We start from the raw sequence: 23,051 nt of genomic DNA on the forward strand, positions 1-23,051 counted from the left end.
ACTCTTGGCTGCCTTGTGTGGGCTTCAGGAGCTGTGGCACCTGGGCTTCAATAATTGTGGTTCCTGGGCTCTAGAGCACAGGCTCAATAGTTGCTTTGCGGCATGTGGGATCTTCCTGGACCAGGAATTGAACTGATGTTTCCTGCATCGGCAGGCAGATTCTTTATCACTGAACCATCAGGGAAGCCCTACACATACTGTTTTGATGAATAGACACACAGACATAGATAGTTAGCTTGGGAGCTTTTTGATATCTTTTCTCATATGTGATATGAACTTGTTTTATGTGGGTTTTCTGCTTCATGTTGCATTTTTGCTCTTAAAAAATCCATTATCATTAGGTTGTTATTGGTTATATAGTTAGCATAAAATTTAATTGTACTTAAATTTCCTATGTTGCTATCCTTTTGAAATTACTTATGATGTTGCTGAAAATTTATGTATTTTAATGGCTCTTCGAAGAACCAATAGATTTATTTTAACATTTTGCTTGTATGTGTTCCTCACTTTCTTTGGATTGTTTTCTAAAATCTAAATTTGAATGCTTTTGTTTTCTCCTTTTTTACTATTTTAAATGATAAGAACATTTCAGACTGAATTTTCCCTAAGTATAGCTTTTAGTTTTATCCTACACTTTGTATATTTAGTGTTAGTTTTTATATTCTAAATAGTCCATCATTTTATTCTTGATATCCTCCTTGACAAAGTATTTAGGAAATTGCTTTTTATTTTTTTTAGCAAGTCTTAATTTTTTTTTAAAATTTTCTATTGGCGTATAGTTGATTAACAATGTTGTGCTAGTTTCAGGTACATAGCAAAGTGATTAAGTTATACATGTATCTATTCTTTTTTTTCAAATTCTTTTCCCAATTAGGTTATTACAGAGTATTGAGCAGAGTTCCCTGTGCTATACAATAGGTCCTATTGGTTATCTATTCTAAATAGAGCAGTGTGTACATATCAACCCCAAACTCCCAATCTATTTCTCCTGCTTACCCCCTGGTAATCATAAGTTCATTCTCTAGTCTGTGAGTCTTTCTGTTTTAAATAAGTTCATTTGTATCATTTTTTTAGATTCCACATATAAGTGATATCATATATTTGTCTTTTTCTGTCTGACTTACTTAGCTTAGTAATAATCTCCAGGTCCATCCATGTTACTGCAAATGGCATTATTTCATTCTTTTTAATCCATTGTGTATATATACCACATCTGCTTTACCCATTAACCTGTCGATGGACACCTAGGTTGCTTCCATGTCTTGACTATTGTAATTAGTGCTACAATGAACACTGGAATGCATGTATCCTTTTGAACCATATTTCTCTCTGGATATATGCCCAGGAGTGGGATTCCTGGATCATATGGTAGTTCTATTTTTAGTGTCTCAAGGAATCTCCATGCTGTTCATACTAGTGGCTGTACCAATCCATATTCCCACCAACAGTGTAGGAGGGCTCCCTTTCATGACATGCTGCAGTCTGTGGGGTTGCAGAGAGTCGGACACGGCTTAGTAACTAAACACCAACAATTTCTGCCTATGTTTTGCTCTAAGAATTTTATAGCTATCTGGTCTTACATTTAGGTCTTTAATCCATTTTGAGTTTATTTTTGTGTGTGGTGTCAAAAAATGTTCTAATTTCATTTTTTTATGGGTTTCTGTCCAGTTTTTCTGGCACCATTTATTGAAGAGAATGTCTTTTCTCCATTGTATAGTCTTCTTTCCTCTTAGATTAATTGACCATAGGTGTGTGGGTTTGTTTCTGGACTTTGCAATTGCATGGTGTTCTGTTGATCTATATTTCTTTTTTTTTGTGCCAGTACCACACTGTTTTGAAGATGGTAGCATTGTTGTATGGTCTAAAGATAGGGAGCCTGATTCTTCCAGCTCTGTTTTTCCTTTTCAAGATTGTTTTGTCTTTTGTGCTTCCATGAATAAGATTGTTTGTTCTAATTCTGTGAAAAATGCCATTGGTAATTTGACAGGGATTTCACTGAATCTGTAGAATGCCTTGAGTAGTATAGTCATTTTGACAATACTGATTGTTCCAATAGAAGAACATGGTATATCTGCACCTGTTTGTGTCATCTTCAATTTCTTTCATCAGCATCTTATAGTTTTCACAGTTCAGGTCTTTTGCCACCTTAGGTAGGTTTATTCCTAGGTATTTTATTCTTTTTGATGCAATGGTAAGTGGGATCATTTCTAATCTTCCACTGTTAGTGTATAGGAATGCAAGAGATTTTTCCATGTATTAATTTTGTATCCTGCAACTTTACTGACTTCATTGATGAGCTCTAGTAGTTTTCTCATAGCATCTTTAGGATTTTCTATGTATAGAATCATGTTATCTGTTTCCAGCAAGTCTTAAAAACCAGGAAACTGCATCTAAGATGTTTTATCATAGTTAAAATTCAGTTTTTGTTCCTAGTTTTATTGTATAGTGATTAGAAGAAAGGCCTTTATCTACATGGGTAGGGCACAATAAGTTTGGTGTCAAGAAGTGGCTTCAGCAAGGCAGTGAAACCTCAGATCTCACTAAATATTTATTCCTAAATTAGTATTTTAAACTGAAAAAGACTGAGATACCTTTTACTGACCAATTAAATTCTTTTCCCACGATCACCTCTAGCCAGTTGGATAGAAGCTTAGAAATAAGGCAAGCTCATATTTTTGGTGTGTGTGTTGGGGAGAAAGTTGCATTATATTGCCCACTTGAGACGTATGAATGTTTATTTCCCCCATGTAAACAAAAAACTACAAATAATTCTAACTGCTCTGATGTAGCAAATGTGGCGTTTGGTAGGTAAGGACATTGGGAAGGGGGATCTCCTTTGATGTAAGGTAGTTGGGGAAGGCACCTCTAGGAAGTGACGTTACAGCTGAGATCTCAAGGATGAGCATGAATTCAGCCAGTTCTGGGAATGGACAGTATTGCCAGTTCTGGGAGCCAGTTTGACAGATGAGACTGGAAAGGCAGATCATGCCACTTCTTGGACTTTTTATTTAAATGCTTTAATGGAAGACATATCAGTTAGAATAGGCTAGGTTAGGCTTGGGTAATCTCAGATCTCAAAACACAGATTTACTTCTTACTCCTGTCACCTTCTCAGTGCAACTTGGCTGAAACTCAACTTCACATCTACTTCACTCCAGGTTCTAGGCTGACTGAGCAGCCTATCTGAGAAGTTGCTGGTCATTATGGTAGAGGGAAAAAATGAGCATGAGTCTTCAAGCTTCTGCCTGAAGTGACATACGCTATTTCTGCCCACACATCATTGGCCAAGGCAAGTTATATAAAGTCCAGTTTCAGTGGGGCAAGGAAGAGTTCTCCTACCCCAGTGAAGGGATGTGCCTGTTGGTATAATTCTCTATCCCCTTCTAAATCTATATCCTTCTGTGTACCTTACCCAAGAAATAGGGCTAGACCCCTTTCTGATTTAGTCACAGATTCACTCTCATTCTTACCAGAGAAACAACAGCTTAAAAAGATTTATACCAAGTGTCAGTATTTTGTGTGCAAATGGCAAACTGCCCATTTCTCTAAATTTTATAAAATAGTTTTCCCTCATCCTCATGGGTCTTTAGGGGCAAAATTTAAGTCAACTTCAACATAGAGGATTTCATATTTCCTACCCAAAGGTTGTTTGTTGTTCACTCACTAAATTGTGTCCGATTCTTTGTGACCCCATGGATGAAGCATGCCAGGCTACCCTGTCCTTCACTATCTCCCAGAGTTTACTAAAATTCTTATCCACTGAGTTGGTGATGCTATCTAATCATCTCATCCTCTGCCACCCTCTTCTCCTCCTGCCTTCAATCTTTCCCACCATCAGAGTCTTTTCCAGTAAGTCATCTCTTCACATCACGAGGCCAAAGTATTAGAGCTTCTGCTTCAGCATCGGTCCTTCCAATGAATATTCAGGGTTGCCTTTCTTTAGGATTGATTGATTTGATCTTCCAGTCATAAGGAGTTGATGATCTGAGCCACAGTCAGCTCCAGGTCTTGTTTTTGCTGACTGTATAGAGCTTCTCCATCTTCAACTGCAAAGAATATAATCCATCTGATTTTAGTAGAAAGAATTTCTTATTTCCTACTCAAAGGTAAGGACTGTTTATTCATTTGGTGGAGAGTCTTGACCTGGAGAAAGGGATATTTGCCTACAGTTTCAAATAGAATATAAGGCAAATAATTTACCAAGTGCTTTTCCCAATGGCAAAGTAGAATATCTTGGCATTTTATTCATGTTTAAATTTGGAAGCGAGTTCAGGGAATGCATTAGTATTTCTATCTTTCAAACCTAGGAATGGAGGTATTTGTTTCTCAAAGTCCCACACTGGGTCAGAATTCTGGCAAGAACAGTATAAACAAGTATCATTACCCTTCTAGTCCTGAGAACCATCAGCTAAGTTAAGTGATGTTCAATGACATCTTTTCAAGGTAAAGGGGCAGAAGTGGGGGAGAAACATAAGTGATGGGCAAAGAGACAAACAATTGTAGATTAAAAACAAACAAACAAACTGTACTTGGCCACTCTAGAATCATGTCAAATCATCTGTCTGCCACTTTGAAGTGTTTGTGTTTGGGTTGCCCATTGTGAGAGAAGACTGTCCTGCCTACAACTGTCTTCTCATCAGACTTGTTTATTACTGAAAAAAAGGTCCCTTTGGTACAGCAGATTAAAAAACCTGATTGTGCTTTAACTATTAAGCTTCTGGCTTTGTTGGATAAAAGGACCGACCTTCTTTATTGCCTTCTAGAACAATACACTTGATAGCTCTTCTTCTGTAGGGGATAGAGGGAATTAAACTTGATGGAATACAGATTTCCATTTTCAAAAGAACTTTTAAGTTTTTCCCACAGCGGTTTTTGTGGCTCCATTGCCAGTCTCTTGACAATTGTGTAATTCAATCATAATTCTGTCAACAGTAGGCTGAGGAGGATTGTGGCTACAGTTGTCACATAGCCAGCCTGGCTATGTGACATAAAAGATACTCAAAAAGAATTCCAGTAATGGACGATGGGTTCTCTAGGATGGACCAATGTTCATGGAACCATTGGCTTTATCTCAACAATGTATATCTTCACCTCAGAGGCTGTTGCTAGGGTAATGCATTCAGAGAAAAATTATACATTAGGTTTTATGTCTGTTCAAACTTCTGTATAGTTTAATTTAGAAAAACATGGCCACACCATTGATCAGTCTTAGTAGGGAAAGTTACAGGTGACTTGCAGGGGCAATTTTAAATACACATCAGTTTAGTTCAGTCGCTCAGTCATGTCCGACTCTTTGCGACCCCATGAATTGCAGCACGCCAGGCCTCTCTGTCCATCACCAACTCCCGGAGTCTGCCCAAACCCATGTCCATCAAGTCGGTGATGCCATCCAACCATCTCATCCTCTGTCGTCCCTTTCTCCTCCTGCCCCCAATCCTACCTAGCATTAGGGTCTTTTCCAATGAGTCAACTCTTCCCATTAGGTGGCCAAAGTATTGGAGTTTCAGCTTCAACATCAGTCCTTCCAATGAACACCCAGGATTGATCTCCTTTAGGATGGATTGATTGGATCTCCTTGCAGTCCAAAGGACTCTCAAGAGTCTTCTCCAACACCACAGTTCAAAAGCATCAATTCTGTGGCGCTCAGCTTTCTTCACAGTCCAACTCTCACATCCATACATGACCACTGGAAAAACCATAGCCTTGACTAGATGGACTTTTGTTGGCAAAGTGATGTCTCTGCTTTTAAATATGTTATCTAGGTTGGCCATAACCTTCCTTCCAAGGAGTAAGCGTCTTTTAATTTCATGGCTGCAATCACCATCAGCAGTGATTTTGGAGCCCCCAAAAATAAATTCTGACACTGTTTCCACTGTTTCCCCATCTATTTCCCATGCAGTGATGGGACCAGATGCCATGATCTTAGTTTTCTGAACTAATGCAAATAAATATACATATTTGCAACCAAATATCTACTGTTAAATCATTTTTGAGTCATTAACTGCTCACAGCTAAGGAATAAATTTCACAAAACATGGATAATTCTACCTTGTCCTCTCAAACAAATTTTATTCATATTCTGCTCTAACAAATATAGCATGAAGGCAACAGTTGTTTAAGTTTCTTAGTGTATGGCATGGATGAAAAGAAACAAACATATTCAGAAGCAGTCCAGTACTGAAATGCTGGTTTAACAAAAGAGGCACGTATTATTCTATTTAGCAATTTATACCAGATCTCAGAAGACATTTTTTTTTCCTTGCAAGCAACAGACTACATTTATTTGCATTAAGTAAAAACATATCTTGATCAAGAAAATTACATTTTTTTCTGATTTTCCTTTATATCACAAATGTCAGGGTAAGGCAAATCCTTAATGAATCGTATGATAAAAACCCTATTCCCCAAGAAAATATATTGAACATATTCTGCTAACTTTGTTATTTTTCAAAGCAAAGCTGACATGCACCACATACAGAGAAATGTCATTTCAAATCGAGTGCATCAAGCAGAACTGTATTAATTCACAAAGAGGCTTTTCAGTGTTTCATAGAAAGATGTACAATTAGCTGCGATGACTAATAGGTGACCCAGTATCACAGACTGTGTTTTGGATGCCTCCTCTGTAAGCTTTTGTGAAGGAAGGCTTGTCCATCACTTGAGTAGTTACCAGCTAGAGGACAGACCCTTTGTCTCTCCTACAGTGAGTACCTTTTTAAATAGAACTATTATGTGGAAAGCCCACATCCATCCTCTGTATGCAAACAGGACTTAAATAAAGGGCTATTTGCCTCCCACTCTCCTTCCTATAAACCCTTGAGTCACCTAGCCTGGCTAGAGTATGGTTGGAAACTGACTTCCAAAATTCATGTTCGGAGAATGAATCAGTCTGGCAAATTTTCCATTGCACGGTTTGTACAATGACAGCACCAGTGAGATAAAAGTTTCTTGTGTTGTGGGTATCTTCCATGTGGCCAAAAGCTAGATTTTTAATGTTTTACTATTGAAATGGAAATCGCTTCATTGTTTGTTCTAAAGCATAAAATCTTCTAGCCAAATAGCAACCCAAGAGCAGAATGAGGGAAAAAATGAAAACACAGTCTAATCATAAAGTGAAGTATAAACCAATTCAGGAGCAGGGTTGATGGTCTTTACTCCTCACTCAGTTTCCTGGATGCAGAGCCCACTTTCTTTTTCTGTAATTTTCAGGCAGAGAACTCCTTCCTCTCATTGATACCCACCCACATTGAAAACTGGATGAATGGCTGTCATTGACATCAAAAGGAACACCAGGATGGAAATAATTCTGATCCCTACTGTTCCTGCCAGAGACATTAGATCTTTGTCCGTTAAAAAAAATCGCCATCCTTCTTGCCTCCTCATGTTGTTTTCCGCTGTGACTCATTACTGAGCATGAGTAGCACTAACGCTTGGGAGTCACAGGAAAATGTCCTCCTAGTAGATTGCGCAAGTACTGGGTTGGCCAAGAAGTGCATTCAGGTTTTTCTGTTACATCATATGGAAAACCCAAATGAACATGTTGGCCAACCCAACCCTTCACAAGAATGATGGCGACTGTCAACTAAGTCATACAGATGATGTGATATATAGAAACTGTCTATTCCCACAGCATCATTTATTGGATCATTTAAAATGAGGCTTTTCCTTGGTTTTCTAGAAAGCAGTGTCTAATGGCAGTAGAGGACATGTAAGTTTCTGTATCATGCTGTGGAATAATGGCAGAAGGGGAAATAGCCATGTTCCAAAATCATGAAGTCACTTAAATGTCACTGCTAGGCTGATGAGCTGCTTTAAAAAAAAAAAGCAACAGAGGATGTTAAAACATATTACATAGGTAGAAATACAACTTACTATTCCAATAGACCAAATAAGCCATCAAATAAGGCAACAAATTCAGAAAAGCCAAAACAAAATTCTTAAGAAGACAGGAAAGTAAAATTTTTTCTTTAGAGGAAGGAGCAAAACTGAAGAACTCCATGGAGTATGTAGGAAGCAGAACCCCTGATTATTGTAGAAATGCTCCATGTGATCCATTACTTTTCTCCCTCTACTAAGAAAAAAATACGCAGTTAACTTACAGTTCTAAAGCCCTCATAAGGAAGATGGGTTTAAGAAGATAGAGAGAAGGGAACAAATGGAGAAAGTAGCATCAACATATACACACTATTGTGTGTAAAATGGACAGCTGAAGGGAAGTGGCTGTAAAGCACAGTGAGCTCAGTCTGGTCCTCTGTGATGACCTAGATGCTGGGATGGGGCCAGAAAGGGAGGTGTCAGAGGGAGGGGGTATATGTATAATGACGGCTGATTTGCACTGTTGTACTGCAGAAACAAACACAACAGTGTAAAAAATTTTAAAAAAACAGGAGAAAAAAAAAAGATATGCAAGAAATAATGGGAGTTTCCACAGGGATGAACAGACTGGTCTTAGAGCTGGGGAGGCAGGCTTCTTGCCTTCTGAGGGTTCTATCCTTGTTGGCTCTGGGACAATATTTGTGACAATCTCTGATGTCTTCCCTCACCCTTAATGCCTTGTGCCCACTGTACCAGGGACATCTTGGCTTATTAGTCCCACTGCTTCCCTTCAATGTGTGCTGGGAGAGGGGACAGCCATCAAATTAGCCTTGAACTTGGCGTGACCAAAGCACACCATTTAAATGCAAACCAGGAAGCCAGAACTGCAAGCAAGGCCTCTAATTGCCTCAAAATTCTAACAAGAATCTGCTCTGTGGGTCATCAGTCCTTGAGTAAAAACAAGATGTTCTTTTGTGAAAAGCAGATGTATAAAGATTTCAAGGAGGACTTTTTGGATTCTAAATGCAGCAGTCTCCCTCTCAACTAAAATGTCTAGGAAAGTGTCCTTAGAATTGTGTCACAAGGAATCACTTCTCCCTGAGGGAAAAACATAGTAAAGACTTCCTGAACCAGGTGAGCTCTGCTGAAAGTCAGTATCAGACAAGAAAGCACCTGCCGGCTTGTAACAAAGGAAGAGGCCCAGTGGCGGCTGCCAGGGTCCGTCCGCCTTCCTCGTTATGCCTCTGTGGTCTGCTCTGGATTAAACCCTGCCTTCATATTCCTCCTTAGAGCCTCATGGAACAGTGTTGGACCTCGGGAATCCCTGAAGAAAAGATCATTTGCAACCAATCATCCTGCCCTTTTTCCAAGTGATTTCTGAGGGTTTTACCCACTTTCTGTCCTGCCTCCTTCCTCTGTGGATTTTACTGATATAGGGTTTGATGTTTCCTCAAATTCAGCTTATCAGTCACCTTCCTTCTCTTTTTTGGGGAAGAAACCACTGTACCAACCAGCTTTGTGAAATAACTGAGAAAGCAGACAGGGACCAGAATACACTTGTGTGTTACATGTGCCACTGCGACCCTGGGGCGGAGTTGGGAGAAGAAAAGACAGAAACGACAGGGATAGTGCCTGAAAGTTGCATTCACGTGGGTCCCTCACCAAATGAAAGAAAACTTTTTTTTTCTTTTTTCTTTTCTTTCTGCGGGTAAACAGAACAAAATGCAGCTGGAGAAATGAGAGCAAAGGATTCCCCATCCTTCGGTGGGACTCGCCTCCCCCCACCCCCACCCGCCTGCACAGTGCACATGTGTTGTCAGCGTCTTCTTGCACCTCCCCAGGGCCAGGAGGCCTGCACACCGAGGACTGTCATTTACTGCCATCTCGTTGTCCCTTTGCTTCATCTTGTGCCCCTGCCGAAGACAAGGAGAAGCCATTCATTAAAGACGTCTTCATAGGTTGAGCAAGGAGTATCTTTTAAATACAGCCATTTAAATGATTCTCACCCTTCAAACGTGCCTGGAAAGATGTTTAATTATCAGAGAGCTTGGGATATTTGAGCTGTCATTGGTAGCATGGAGTATCTTTAAAGACCATATAAATCATTGTTAATAAATGTACGCAACATGGACAACTTGCTGATGGGGGAGATTAACTCAAGTCTTCAAAGTATCATTTGAGAAACCGAATCTTGAAGCCATGGGTCCTCTCTTCTTGGCCCTATCATGTGTTCCACTTTCCAGGGCTCAACAAAGAAACAGTAAAAATGTACATGATGCTGATTTGCAAAAGACATGGATGGTCATCCCACTGCTTTGAGATTGAACTTATTAAATAGGCATCTGCTGTGTTCTCCACTTGTGAAAGAACTCTAAGATATCATGCCCTAGAAGAACCTATAGGGAAATGCATAGATCACAAGTATACTGCAAAGTCTTTTGAAAAATTCATTTAACCTATACCACTACCAAGACATAAAACTCTCCCATTGCCCCAGAAAGTTCTCATTTCAATTATGAGCCCTACTCTTTTTAAAAAATTTATTTATTGGAGGCTAATTACTTTACAATATTGTGGTGGGTTTTGCCATACATTGACATGAATCAGCCATGGGTGTACATGTGTCCCCCATCCTGAAACCCTCTGCCACCCCCCTCCCCATCCCATCCCTCAGGGTCGTCCCAGTGCACCAGCTTTGAGTGCCCTGTTTCATGCATTGAACCTGGACTGGTCATCTCTTTCACATATGATAATATACACGTTTCAATGCTATTCTCTCAAATCGTCCCACCCTCGCCTTCTCCCACAGAGTCCAAAAGTCTGTTCTTTATATCTGTCTCTTTTGCTGTCTTGCATATAGGGTTGTTGTTACTGTCCTTCTAAATTCCATATATATGTGTTAATATACTGTATTGGTGTTTTTCTTTCTGACTTACTTCACGCTGAATAATAGGCTCCAGTTTCATCCACCTCATTAGAACTGACTTAAATGCAATGAACCCTACTCTTGCTGGAACGAACAATTGATCTGATTCCTGCTACCATAAATTACATCTCATCAAGGATGAATTGGAGATGATCTCTGAGCTAACTTTCTGTTCTAGTGTCCTATGAATCTTTAGAAAAAATACTCTTTGAGGTGTGTACGTGTATGGAAAAGCAGTATAGTGCTCATTGTAGATAATATTTAAAATATCCAAAAGTAGACAAAGAATCCTGCATAATCCTTCTATTGATACTAACTTCTGTAATTAATGTTACACAGTATTTCCTTATATTATTTTTCTATCTCTTTCTACCTATATATAAACCATTAATTTTAACAATGAAAATTGCAAACATGAAGGAAATTAGACAACAGTAAACATATCTAGAATATATTTACCATCCAGATTTAGTGTTAATATTTTTCAAATTTCCTTGCAATCTTTATTTAAAAAAATAAAACATTATGGATAAATTAAAATATTTACAGATAGTTTTAATTTATTTGTATATTATCTCTTCCCAGAAATTACTGAATCCTGATATTAGTGTGAATCCACAACATGCATGTTTTTATACTTTTACACACATATATATTTACAAATAGACACAATAGGAAGCATGTAGTGTTATGTGGTATATTATAAAATATACATAAATAATTATTTTATTCTTTTAACCATTCATTAATATTGTTACAAATTTGTAATCAATATATATTATGGTTTTCATTTGTGTTTACCATTCTCCTTGGCTTGCAATTGTTTCCTACACCATACTCTTTTCTCTGGGCTCAATTTTCTTTTTCCTGTTATGCCTCCTTTGGTAGCTTTTAGAGAAAAGGAATGTGAGTAGCAAATTTTTCTTTTTTCCTGAAAATGACAAATGTCACTTTCTTAAATGATACTGAAACTAGTGAAGAACTATATGTTGACCATTATTTTCATCCATGTTTTGAAGACTTAGAATTATTCCATTATCTTCTGACCTAAATTCTTGATCTTGGGAAATTGCTGTCCTTGCAATACCTATTTATTTGTGGTTAATTCTTTCTCTTTAATTGTTTTAATTTTTCCTCTTTGTTGGTGTTCTGCAGTGCATAATTGTGAATTTATTTTGTTTTGTTTGTGCTGGATCTTAGTTGCAGCATGCAGGACCTTCCATTTTTGCTGCGGTGTGCGGTATCTTTTAATTGTGGCATGCGGAGTCTTTAGTTACAGCATGTGAACTCATGGTTGTGGCATGTGGGAGGCATGTGGGATCTAGTTCCCTGACCAGGGATGGAACCTGGGCCCCCCTGCACTGGGAGTGTAGAGTCTTAGCCACTGGACCACCAGGAAAGTCCCATGAATTTATTTTTAAATATGCCCTTCTTGTAACTTATGATTCTTCTTTTAACTCAAATTTTTTTACTTTCATCAGTTCTGATAAATCCTTGGCAGTATCTTTCAAATACTATCAACATCTCCTTTTACAGCTCTTGTTGAAAACAAAATGTCTTAGTTATTCTGTTTCTATTCCTTATGTCTCCTCATGTGTCATTTATATTACTATACATTTACTTGCTTTTTCCAAATTGTTAATTTTTCATAGTTTGCTCCTTTCTTACAGTTTTATGTCTACTTTTTATCTTTTGTCATTTAAATGTATTTATTTTATGAAATCTTCAACATTACCCTCAAGTTCTTGTAGTGCTAATCATCCTGCAATTTTACCCATCAACTCTCATTCATAATAGATCATTTCCTTGTGTGTTTTGCAAGTCTTAAAATTGTGAACTCATCTTTGGAAAATTATTTCTTCAGTAGGAATTCTGAAGGATAGTTTTACATTACATTTCCATTTGCTAACTCTACCAGGGGGTCACACGGTCTATAATCAAGTATAAATTAATTTATTGGTTTGTATATTACTGTATGACTTTAGATGGCATAAATTTGTGTTTCAAACACATGGTGTATATATGTTTTCTGCTTATCATGGGAGCATTTTCTTTCCCCATGAAGCACCCTAGGCCAGCTCAAGTCTCCTTGTCAATATCTTAAGCTGAGAATTCCAGATTTATTTATATAGAGGTGTCAATTTCAGCTCCTTACCTTGAGTGGCCCAAGGTCCAGGTGGGCATTAAAACCCAAATTTCTAACCTTAGAGTCTATATCTGCACCAACAACCAAACTGTAGTCCAGGGGGCAACTGCATCTTCAGCTCACCAGATTATTGCTTTGGCCTCAAATTCCTCTTCAGTTTTGATAGCTTTCATGTTAACTGAGCTATGTATTTAAAAAAAATTTTGTTACAGCTTCTCTCTCATTTCTAAGCATTTGTATTGAGAGGTTTATTTTTTTTATTTTTTCCATCTTTTCAGTCACCTATTGCTACAAAACAAACCATGCCAAAACATAGTGGCCCCAAAACTCACAATTTATTATTTCTAATGGTTCTATAAATTGGCCTGGGCTCAGGTGGGCAGTTCATCTACCCTAGGTGGCATGCACAGGGGTCTGAACATCCAAAATGCCCTCTCACTTTTTAAAATCTCTCTCCATGTGGCCATCCCCATTCTATACCACAGCTTGAGCTTCTTAGAGGGTGGCTGGATTCTAAGAGCAAGCATTCTGAGAACATAAAAAGTTACAAGGTCTCTTAAAGCCCACCCTGGAAGCCACACTTGGCCTGCCATGTTTCCCCAGAAACAAAGGTTCAGGTTCCATAAGCATCTTTTGTTGTGGTGGTAGTGTAGTTGCTAAGTCGTGTCCAACTTTTTTGTGATATCATGGACTTCAGCCTGCCAGTCTCCTCTGTCTATGGGATTCCCCAGGCAGGACTACTGGAATGGGTTGCCATTTCCTTCTCCAGGGGATCTTCCCTACCCAGGGAAGATGAACCCAGGTCTCCTGCATTGGCAGGTGGAGTCTTTACTACTGAGCCACCTGGGGAGCCTGTAACTATCTTTACATGCCCTCAAATACTTGTTGAAAAATTATTTTTACATTTGCACAGCACTCTATTGATTCATTGAACTGTTCCTCTGTTGTCATTTATGATATCCCTGATTTTTAAACAAATTATACACCACTAAACTTTCTTGTATTATGTCTTTGAACTCTAATTTTAATCCCATTTCACTGTATTTTGTTAATTTTCTTGGAGGTATGATGCACAGAACTAAAGGTTCTTCCTGTAGAACTACCAATAACCTTTACAAACCCAGCTATGTAAATATTTCTGTGGGAACTGATGAAGTTCCTTAGGTCATACTGTTTGCTGTGACAACTGTGTTCAGAAATGCACTATTTTTTAGGGAACAGTACTGTGTCAAAGAATTTTGTTCTGGAGGTATCTGAACTTCCACTGATCAACTGAGTGACCCTGTGCGAGTCATTTCTTCCTGGAGTTGAAGGACTGCTCTGAAGAGGTAAGGGAGGAGTCAGGATACATACTGTTGGAACAAAGTTAAACTAATTTTGAACTTTAAGTTTTGACAACTTATTCACTTGGGTAAAAGTATGTAGATAGATTCATGTTTATGGCCAAGGGAAATATTTTGATATTAACCAAGGAAAACATACTTATTTTGGTATTTCATCTAGATATTGATCATACAGAAAAATAATAGTGTCTGTAAGAAAAAAAATATAGACAATAAGTCTATTGTGTGTTTGGAGTGAAAGGGAAAAAGGTAAGGCAGTACTGAGGAACTTGTATTTAAATTGTTCAGGTTTAGTCTCACTTCATTATTTTTTAATGGAAACTTCTCTACCATATCATTTCTGCAGCTTAGGATAATTTTAAATACATGAATAAGGTTTAAAAAAAGAAATGTTTGTAAGACCATGTTTGTATGAGTTTACATTTTTTATCAGTCCTATGCTGAACATGTATTGCACAAATGCTATTATAATTTAGTTTTAAATAAAGTTTAAAATTGTGATGGGAAGACAGCTGCCTGCTTTCACATATTCTCAAACTTTAGTCTGCCACCATGCTGGAGCTTGAGTCTGGTACAACTTGGACTTCTGGGAGAGTACAGAAGCCTATGGAGAAGATGCTGGGAGTTGTGACTAAAAAATTTTGCCTGCCATGTTCCACCACCCTGACACTGAGCCTTCATGATGGGAAAGAACAGGGCAGTGGCCCCAGATAAATAAGGTGCATATCAAAGGAATGATTTCAATGAGCCCAGATTCTCACATCTTCCCATATACAGAAAAGTGCTAAATTCACTACCTTGAGATGTCTGGTTTTCCTTAACTAATGGCAATCTTTTGATGTTTCAACTACCTGGTTTTTGTTGCAAAACTATGTATCCTGGCTCTTCCCTTGCCTCTTCAAAGCAACACCTCAGAGCTATCTGAGAGGTTGAGTCCTGGTCTTGAAGTCCTCAGAAAGTTCACTGAATAAAACATAATTTTCAACTTTAAGGTTGTACATTTTTTTCTTTCAGTTGACAGTTTTGGCAACCAAATGAAGGAGCCCAGAGCAGAGTTCCTCACCTGGGATCTTTTGGGCCCAAACACCTCCTTGGGGAGTCCAGATGACTTTTGGTGAGTCACTCCTGGTTTTCAGATCTCTTATTATTGGTTAATGATACTACATTTAATGCACTGGTGTTAAGCTCCTCTTTGGAGGAGTCAGTGGTCCTTGAAACTTAGTTTCAAGAAGAGGTACCTGGCTTATCTTCAGTGAAGCCACTGGGAAGATTTTGTTCAGTTTAGACACTCAGGGGTTTTATTCTCAGTTGAAAGTCTGGGAAGATTTTACTCAGTTGCAAGAACACTGAGTAGGGTTGGATTGGGTAATTAGGGGAAGACTGGCCTGTTGTTTTTCCTTGAATTGCCCACCTTAATAGAATCTGTCAGAATAAAACCAAAATCTCATGAGAGTTTTCAGCTCTGAAGAAGGGGATATCTCTTGGCTGGCAATGGTTTTCTCAGGCAACTGAGAAACTTACAGGAGTGGTGGAGGCAAAGATGTCATGCCATGTAGCTGTCCCTATAGGAAAATCCATTCATTTTAATTAAAACTTGCTCTGCTTGGGACATGAGCTCCCATGGTGGTCTTATACCACCAGAGGGAAAACCTGAGACATGTTAAGAGGAGCTGAAACTACTCTGCGGCAAATCCTGGAGGAGTTAAGCTCACAAGCAGAACGTTGGCCCACCACCTGATCATCACTAGTAATTCTATTTTGACAAACCAGCCTCTGAGTGCAGAATAAAGCTTCCAAAACAAAAAGGAATGACAGATTGCCAGCCTCCAACTAATACCCCAGCCAGGTCTACGTTCCTATAGCATTTACTTAATTGGGAATGAAAGAAAGTTTCATCCTGATAATAACTAATAATGGGGTTCTTTTATTGAGTACACAGTTTTAAAAATAGCCTGCTTGAGTAAAAAAAATTCCTTTCAAAATTCTGACCTTAAAGAAACAAAAGCCCTTCCAGGGGTAGTTTGCATTTCTCTTCATCTGTCTTTGAAATGTAATGTTCTACCTGATCATCTACAGGCACATGTGTGTATTGAGAACTTGGTCTCTGCCATCCAAAACGTATAGTGTATACATGTCAGCCTATTGAATAGACTGGGGTTCTGAGCGGTCTTTGGCCGTGCCAACTCACAGGGGCTTTTCGCCATCTTAACCTTCATTGTGTTAGCCTGCACTATGCTGGCCTTTCTTAAATTATTTTGAGGAATAACCTTTCTGATTCTTGTTTAGGTGGCATCTTTGCACTCTCTTCTGAGGAAGGCTTTTGCCTTATTGTTTAAATCACTATTAAGATATATCTCATTAATGGCCAGTTGATGGATCTTTAAATGGGACTTAGGAATTGGTAAACATTTAGAGCTCTCTCATTATAAAAAGCTGTTTTATTGGTACTTATTAAAAAAAAAAGAAATTAAAGGGTGAAAAATACGTATTATTTGGTTGACCTAGGAATACCCTTAATTTAAAACAAATAAGAAAAACCATCTTGTGACTTTTGCTTAATCATATTGTGGGGTTAGACATATCTCACTGGGGAATGTTTCCCCTGGTTGGTAATATAAGACAGGACATACAGATCTCACCCTCCTCAGGAAATAGTGATTAAAGATACTAAAGGAAACCAGTAAGGCTACCTGAGCTTTACCCTATAAAGTAAAAACTGGGATCTAATATTCAAGGGCTAATAGTAATAAAATTAGTGATTTTGCTTTGGGTTTAACTTGTACACTCAGAAAGAGGGCCTTGTCGAACACCCTATGCAAGCTTTTGAAGACATGATAAGTTAAACTCTAAAGTCCTAGAACTTAGAACATATTCTTTCTGAAAGGCAAATTAAATAAGATATGGTTTGGCAAATCGATTTTTAAATATCACTTAGGTGACAGACCAGTTCTTTGGAGAATTAAAAGCAACTGTCTTTGCCTTGCTAATTTCTACAAATTAGAAATGTAAGTACAACCTACAATGACCTGAGACTGAGTCTAATTAGCTCAACCAAGTAGATCTGGAAACCAAGGGGAAAAATGGTCAAAGTGGCCCTTTTAAACTCAAATTGTCACTGGATGCAAGTTCCTGTGCCTGTGCATAGTGAGGCCAAACAAACCAAAACATCAGAGTTTGGAGCAAAGAGCAGTTTATTGCAGGGTCAAGAAAGGAGAACAGGTGGCTGGTACCACCCTGAACTCCCATAGTCTGGGGGGAGAAATGTTTAATAGGCAAAGTTTGGGCTGAGGGTTACAGGGTTTGTGAGTTTCTTCTGGTTGGTTGGTGGTGAGGTAAAAGGTGGTGCCCAAGGAGTCTTGTGCTCAGCCTGAAGTGGGGGCCTTAGTTCCTGCAGCAGAGCTCATTTTGTTGTTATGCATACTCCTCGAGGAGGAACCATGAGCCTGCTTTATTGCTGCACTATTGTTTCTTGACTGTTTCTCCTTTGTTTTTTTCATTCCCTGGTAAGCAATTGTTTGAATCTGCTCTTTGGAACTCAGGGAAGAGTCAAGAAGTCTGAAGGAAGCTTATTTCCTACAAACAAAAAAAGGACAGGGAAAGGATTTGTACCCAGAGGGCCCTACGAGGTCCTGCTTAGCTTCAAAACTGCTGGAAAGGGTCTCTCGGCCAAAATTCACTTCATAGCCTCCTTAAGGGTAAGGGCCTATCAAGAACAAATACCAGTCTTAAAGTCTTTTCCATGACTAGTGAAGCCTTATTGATCTGAGCACGAAACTTTAATGTATCCCCACTGTTATTTACAAAGTAGTTAGTTTATATTGTAGTATCTGATTCATAACTAAGTTTTTAAACTGAAGCTACGAGAGCTCTAGTTTTCTCTGTGTACATATTACACATATGTACCAAATCCCTTAATGAGTATACAGTGGAAGTGACAAATAGATTTAAGTAACTAGACCTGATAGGGTGCCTGATGAACTATGGGCATTGTACAGGAGACAGGGATCAAGAAAATCCCCATGGAAAAGACATGCAAAAAAGCAAAATGGCTGTCTAAGGAGGCCTTACAGATAGCTGGGAAGAGAAGAGAAGTGAAAAGCAAAGGAGAAAAGGAAAGATATTCCCATCTGAATGCAGAGTTCCAAAGAATAGCAAGGAGAGATAAGAAAGCGTTCCTCAGTGATCAATGCAAAGAAATAGAGGAAAACAACAGATTGGGAAAGACTAGAGATCTCTTCAAGAAAATTAGAGATACCAAAGGAACATTTCATGCAAAGATGGGCTCGATAAAGGACAGAAATGGTATGGACCTAGCAGAAGCAGAAGATATTAAGAAGAGGTGGCAAGAATACACAGAAGAACTGTACAAAAAAGATCTTCATGACCCAGATAATCACGATGGTGTGATCACTCACCTAGAGCCAGACATCCTGGAATGTGAAGTCAAGTGGGCCTTAGAAAGCATCACTACTTACAAAGCTAGTGGAGGTGATGGAATTCCAGTTGAGCTATTTCAAATCCTCAAAGGTGATGCTGTGAAAGTGCTGCACTCGATATGCCACCAAATTTGGAAAACTCAGCAGTGGCCACAGGACTGGAAAAGGTCAGTTTTCATTCCAATCCCAAAGAAAGGCAATGCCAAAGAATGCTCAAACTACCGCACAATTGCACTCATCTCACATGCTAGTAAAGTAATGCTCAAAATTCTCCAAGCCAGGCTTCAGTAATATGTGAACCGTGACTTCCAGATGTTCAAGCTGGTTTTAGAAAAGGCAGAGGAACCAGAGATCAAATTGCCAATATCCACTGGATCATCGAAAAAGCAAGAGAGTTCCAGAAAAACATCTATATCTGCTTTATCGACTATGCCAAAGCCTTTGACTGTGTGGATCACAATAAACTGTGGAAAATTCTGAAAGAGATGGGAATACCAGACCATCTGACCTGTCTCTTGAGAAACCTGTATGCAGGTCAGGAAGCAACAGTTAGAACTGGACATGGAACAACAGACTGGTTCCACATAGGAAAAGGAGTACGTCAAGGCTGTATATTGTCACCCTGCTTATTTAACTTCTATGCAGAGTACATCATGAGAAACGCTGGGCTAGAAGAAACACAAGCTGGAATCAAGATTGCCGGGAGAAATATCAATAACCTCAGATATGCGGATGACACCACCCTTATGGCAGAAAGTGAATAAGAACTAAAGAGCCTCTTGATGAAGGTGAAAGAGGAGAGTGAAAAAGTTGGCTTAAAGCTCAACGTTCAGAAAACTAAGATCATGGCATTTGGTCCCATCACTTTATGGGAAATAGATGGGGAAACAGTGGAAACAGTGTCAGACTTTATTTTTTTGGGCTCCAGAATCACTGCTGATGGTGACTGCAACCATGAAATTAAAAGACGCTTACTCCTTGGAAGGAAGGTTATGGCCAACCTAGATAGCATATTTAAAAGCAGAGACATTACTTTGCCAACAAAAGTCCATCTAGAAGGCTATGGTTTTTCCAGTGGTCATGTATGGATGTGAGAGTTGGACAGTGAAGAAAGCTGAGTGCCGAAGAATTGATGCTTTTGAACTGTGGTGTTGGAGAAGACTCTTGAGAGTCCCTTGGACTGCAAGGAGATCCAATCAATCCATCCTAAAGGAGATCAATCCTGAGTGTTCATTGGAAGGTCTGATGTTGAAGCTGAAACTCCAACACTTTGGCCACCTCATGCGAAGGGTTGACTCATTGGAAAAGACCCTAATGCTGGGTAGGATTGGGGGCGGGAGGAGAAGGGGACGACAGAGGATGAGATGGTTGGATGGCATCACCGACTCGATGGACATGGGTTTGGGTGGACTCCGGGAGTTGGTGATGGACAGAGAGGCCTGGCGTGCTGCAATTCATGGGTCGCAAAGAGTCGGACACGACTGAGCGACTGAACTGAACTGAACTACCTCTGGAAAATATTATCAAAATTAAACTCATAAAAGAGCTCTGTTTAATTTACTTTAAAGTGCTTATGAACTAAATATTTCTAAATATGAAAGAAGCAGGCCAGAATGAATTTTAGGTTCAAACAATCTAGATAGTTTTCAGTATTAAATTAACATCTGGCATTAAGCTTAAGATTACTGGTTTAATCAATAAAGACTTGTCTTTTATTTTACCTAGGTTTAATGAAGGGTCAATACATTTATTTCTGTTACAGATTTTTTCAACAATAAAAAATTAACTTGGTATGATGAAATTCTTATAAATACACTATAAAGGAGACAAGATAAGCTTTGGGGTGAACTCTTTAGAAATAATTATGCTTTAGGAATGTCTACTTGAAAATAATTTCTCCATATATTTGGTAAGTTGAAGAATTGTGCTAAATTAAGTTAAGCAGTGGAAGCTTATTGAAGAGCTAGGTCATTCCCAAATAAGATACTGAAACATTCTCTTCCTTTTACAGAGAAGCTAAAGGTATTTAGAACTATTCATATATATGTTCACACTGAGATATTTTTATAAGAAAGCACATGTTTTTAGAAATTATTATTGGTGTTTGTTTGCCATGCCAGACTACAGAACACTAATGTAGTTCATAATTGCTTACTTCTTAGTTTTCACTAGAAATTAAGGTTTTTAAGTGCTGAGGATTTTAATTTAAACATGTCATTAAAGCTAATATAAGTAATAAAGGAAACATTTCAGTATACAGTAGGAAAGTAAGGTGTGTGTTGTGAACAAAAGAAGGTATGAAAGATGGAATTGTGTTTTTTTAAGGGAAAAGAAAATAATTTTGTCCCAAAGTTGGTTCTTTCTAGATGGGGAAAAAATAGGGGACAAAATAATAAGCATAAAGAAAGTTGGTGGAAAATAAGCCTGAGAAAAGAGTTTTGTGCATGGTCAGGACTGGCTGAATTTAGATTGAATTTAATAAGGTAGATGGATTTTGTTGTTAAAACTAAGCTGGTGTAAGACTGGAGTTTCATTCTCTCTGTTAAGAGAATAAAGTTTTCTTGGAGTGTGGCATTGGTAACAGATGGTGTGAGTTTCTGTGCCTTTAAGTGATCTGTTTTTATTTTTGAAATCTTTTGTCAACTTTGGTTAAGTGTTCACTGTGATCCTATTTGACCAAGTGTTTTAAAACTTTTTGATATTTTTGACAAACTTCCTATCAAGTTTTAATTAACATCTCCAGCTAACTTTAAAAGGCTTCAGAGGACCCCTATGGCATCTCAGAGAAGACTATCAGACTAATTAGGCTTATGGTATGTTAAATTACTTGAGAAACGTTGCCAACTGATTAGAGACGAATCTTAGGTTATATTTTATGGATAAATGTCATTAATACAGACATCCTAAAATGTATATGAATTCCTAAAAATCTGATATGCCCTGGTGTAATATTGATCATAATTCTAGTTTTTATCTTAAAATTTTATATGTTACAGAAATATCCAAGTTTCTTGTCAATTGCATTGTAATTTGATCTTTAACCAAGCCTTTTTTAAGTCTTGCTACTTAAAGCCAATCATTGTTTTACTCTGATGCTTCTATAAAAATGAAGGTCTTCAAAAAAATTCATAGAAAGGATTTTTGACAAATAGAAGTTTCTTATCACTTTTAGATCATATCTCTGAGCTGGGTAAGAAATTACAAAACTCTAATGGAAAACCTGAAGATTTCACCCAGATCATCAGGAATTAATTAACTGATAAACATAATTTGTAATATTATGACTTTGGGGGAAATATACTCTTAATTTTTGTTTTCTAGAAAAAAAAATCTTTTATGCTATGGCCCTCAACAAGTTGACAAAGTATACTTTTGTAAACAAACATGAAACATCTTTTTCTCTCTACTGATCCTTCTAGAATTTGGCTTCTCCAGTTAGATCTTCTGTGGATTTGATGATTTACTGCAATCAGATTACAACTATTTATACTAATCATTGTTTTAATTTGTTCTTTTTTGTTTCCAAATTGTTTATGCTTTGTATCTATCTCTGCTGTACTATGACTTTATTAATGTTACTAGCTGTATTGCCTATTGTCTAATTTATAAGATTGCCTCTTGTATTACCCAGTGTGTAACCAGGTCTCCAACAAAATCAATGATGGCTAAACGTCTTGAGTTAATCCACCATATACACATAACTCTACATAAAATAATTGTAATAGTGCAACTCTAGATATGGGAAGAAGCCACAGGGGAAAACATTTCCTGGATCATAATAAACTAGTAACACAAGCAATTCAGAGAATTCTAATTATCAACAGGACCTAATCCAAAACAAAATAACACATTGAGTGACCCATCAACAGAATATCTGCCTGGTTTGGGAATGAGCCATTCCTAGCACTGTGCCACAAAATTGGTCATGAGATGTCTCCGAAGTCTGGTCAGATTTTGACCAAGGGGAAGCACTGTGAAAGAAAAATGTTTCCTGCCATATACTGTGGCCCCCATAGTGAGCCCTGAGGATGGAGACAAATAGGCTGCCTAGTGCGAAGCCCTCAACCACTGTAGCCATCCCCAACAGCACACTGAGGGCTCAGGATGGGGAGGAACAGGATAGTGGCCCTCGATAGCTAAGGTGCTTCTCAAAGGAGTGATTTTAATGAGCCCAGACTCTTGGATCTTTCCATATATAGAAAAGCACTAAATTCATTAATTCATGGTATCTGGTTTTCCTTAATTATCAGTAATCTTTTGATATTGTGGCTACCTGATCTTCGTTGCAAAACTCCTATAAATCCTGATTGCTGCCTTACCTCTTTGGAGCAGCCCCTCAGAGCTACTCTGGGCTTGAAGTCCACAGAAAGTCATCGAGTGAAACA

At 38.3% G+C, this 23,051-nt stretch overlaps 1 protein-coding gene across 2 annotated transcripts in view; it reads right to left on the bottom strand.

Moving 5' to 3' along the window:
* Positions 1-6,045: 6,045 nt before the first annotated feature.
* Positions 6,046-23,051, bottom strand: part of MACROD2 (mono-ADP ribosylhydrolase 2) — a 2,278,672-nt gene continuing 2,261,666 nt past the window's right edge. For both annotated transcript variants that reach the window (XM_081556519.1, XM_081556518.1), the window contains exon 19: positions 6,046-9,728. The gene's annotated coding sequence lies outside the window, so the exon portion shown is untranslated. The remainder of the gene's footprint in view (positions 9,729-23,051) is intronic.

Source organism: Giraffa tippelskirchi, chromosome 13, assembly GCF_054371585.1.
Source record: "Giraffa tippelskirchi isolate mGirTip1 chromosome 13, T2T-mGirTip1v1.2.pri, whole genome shotgun sequence".
Lineage (NCBI taxonomy): Eukaryota > Metazoa > Chordata > Mammalia > Artiodactyla > Giraffidae > Giraffa > Giraffa tippelskirchi.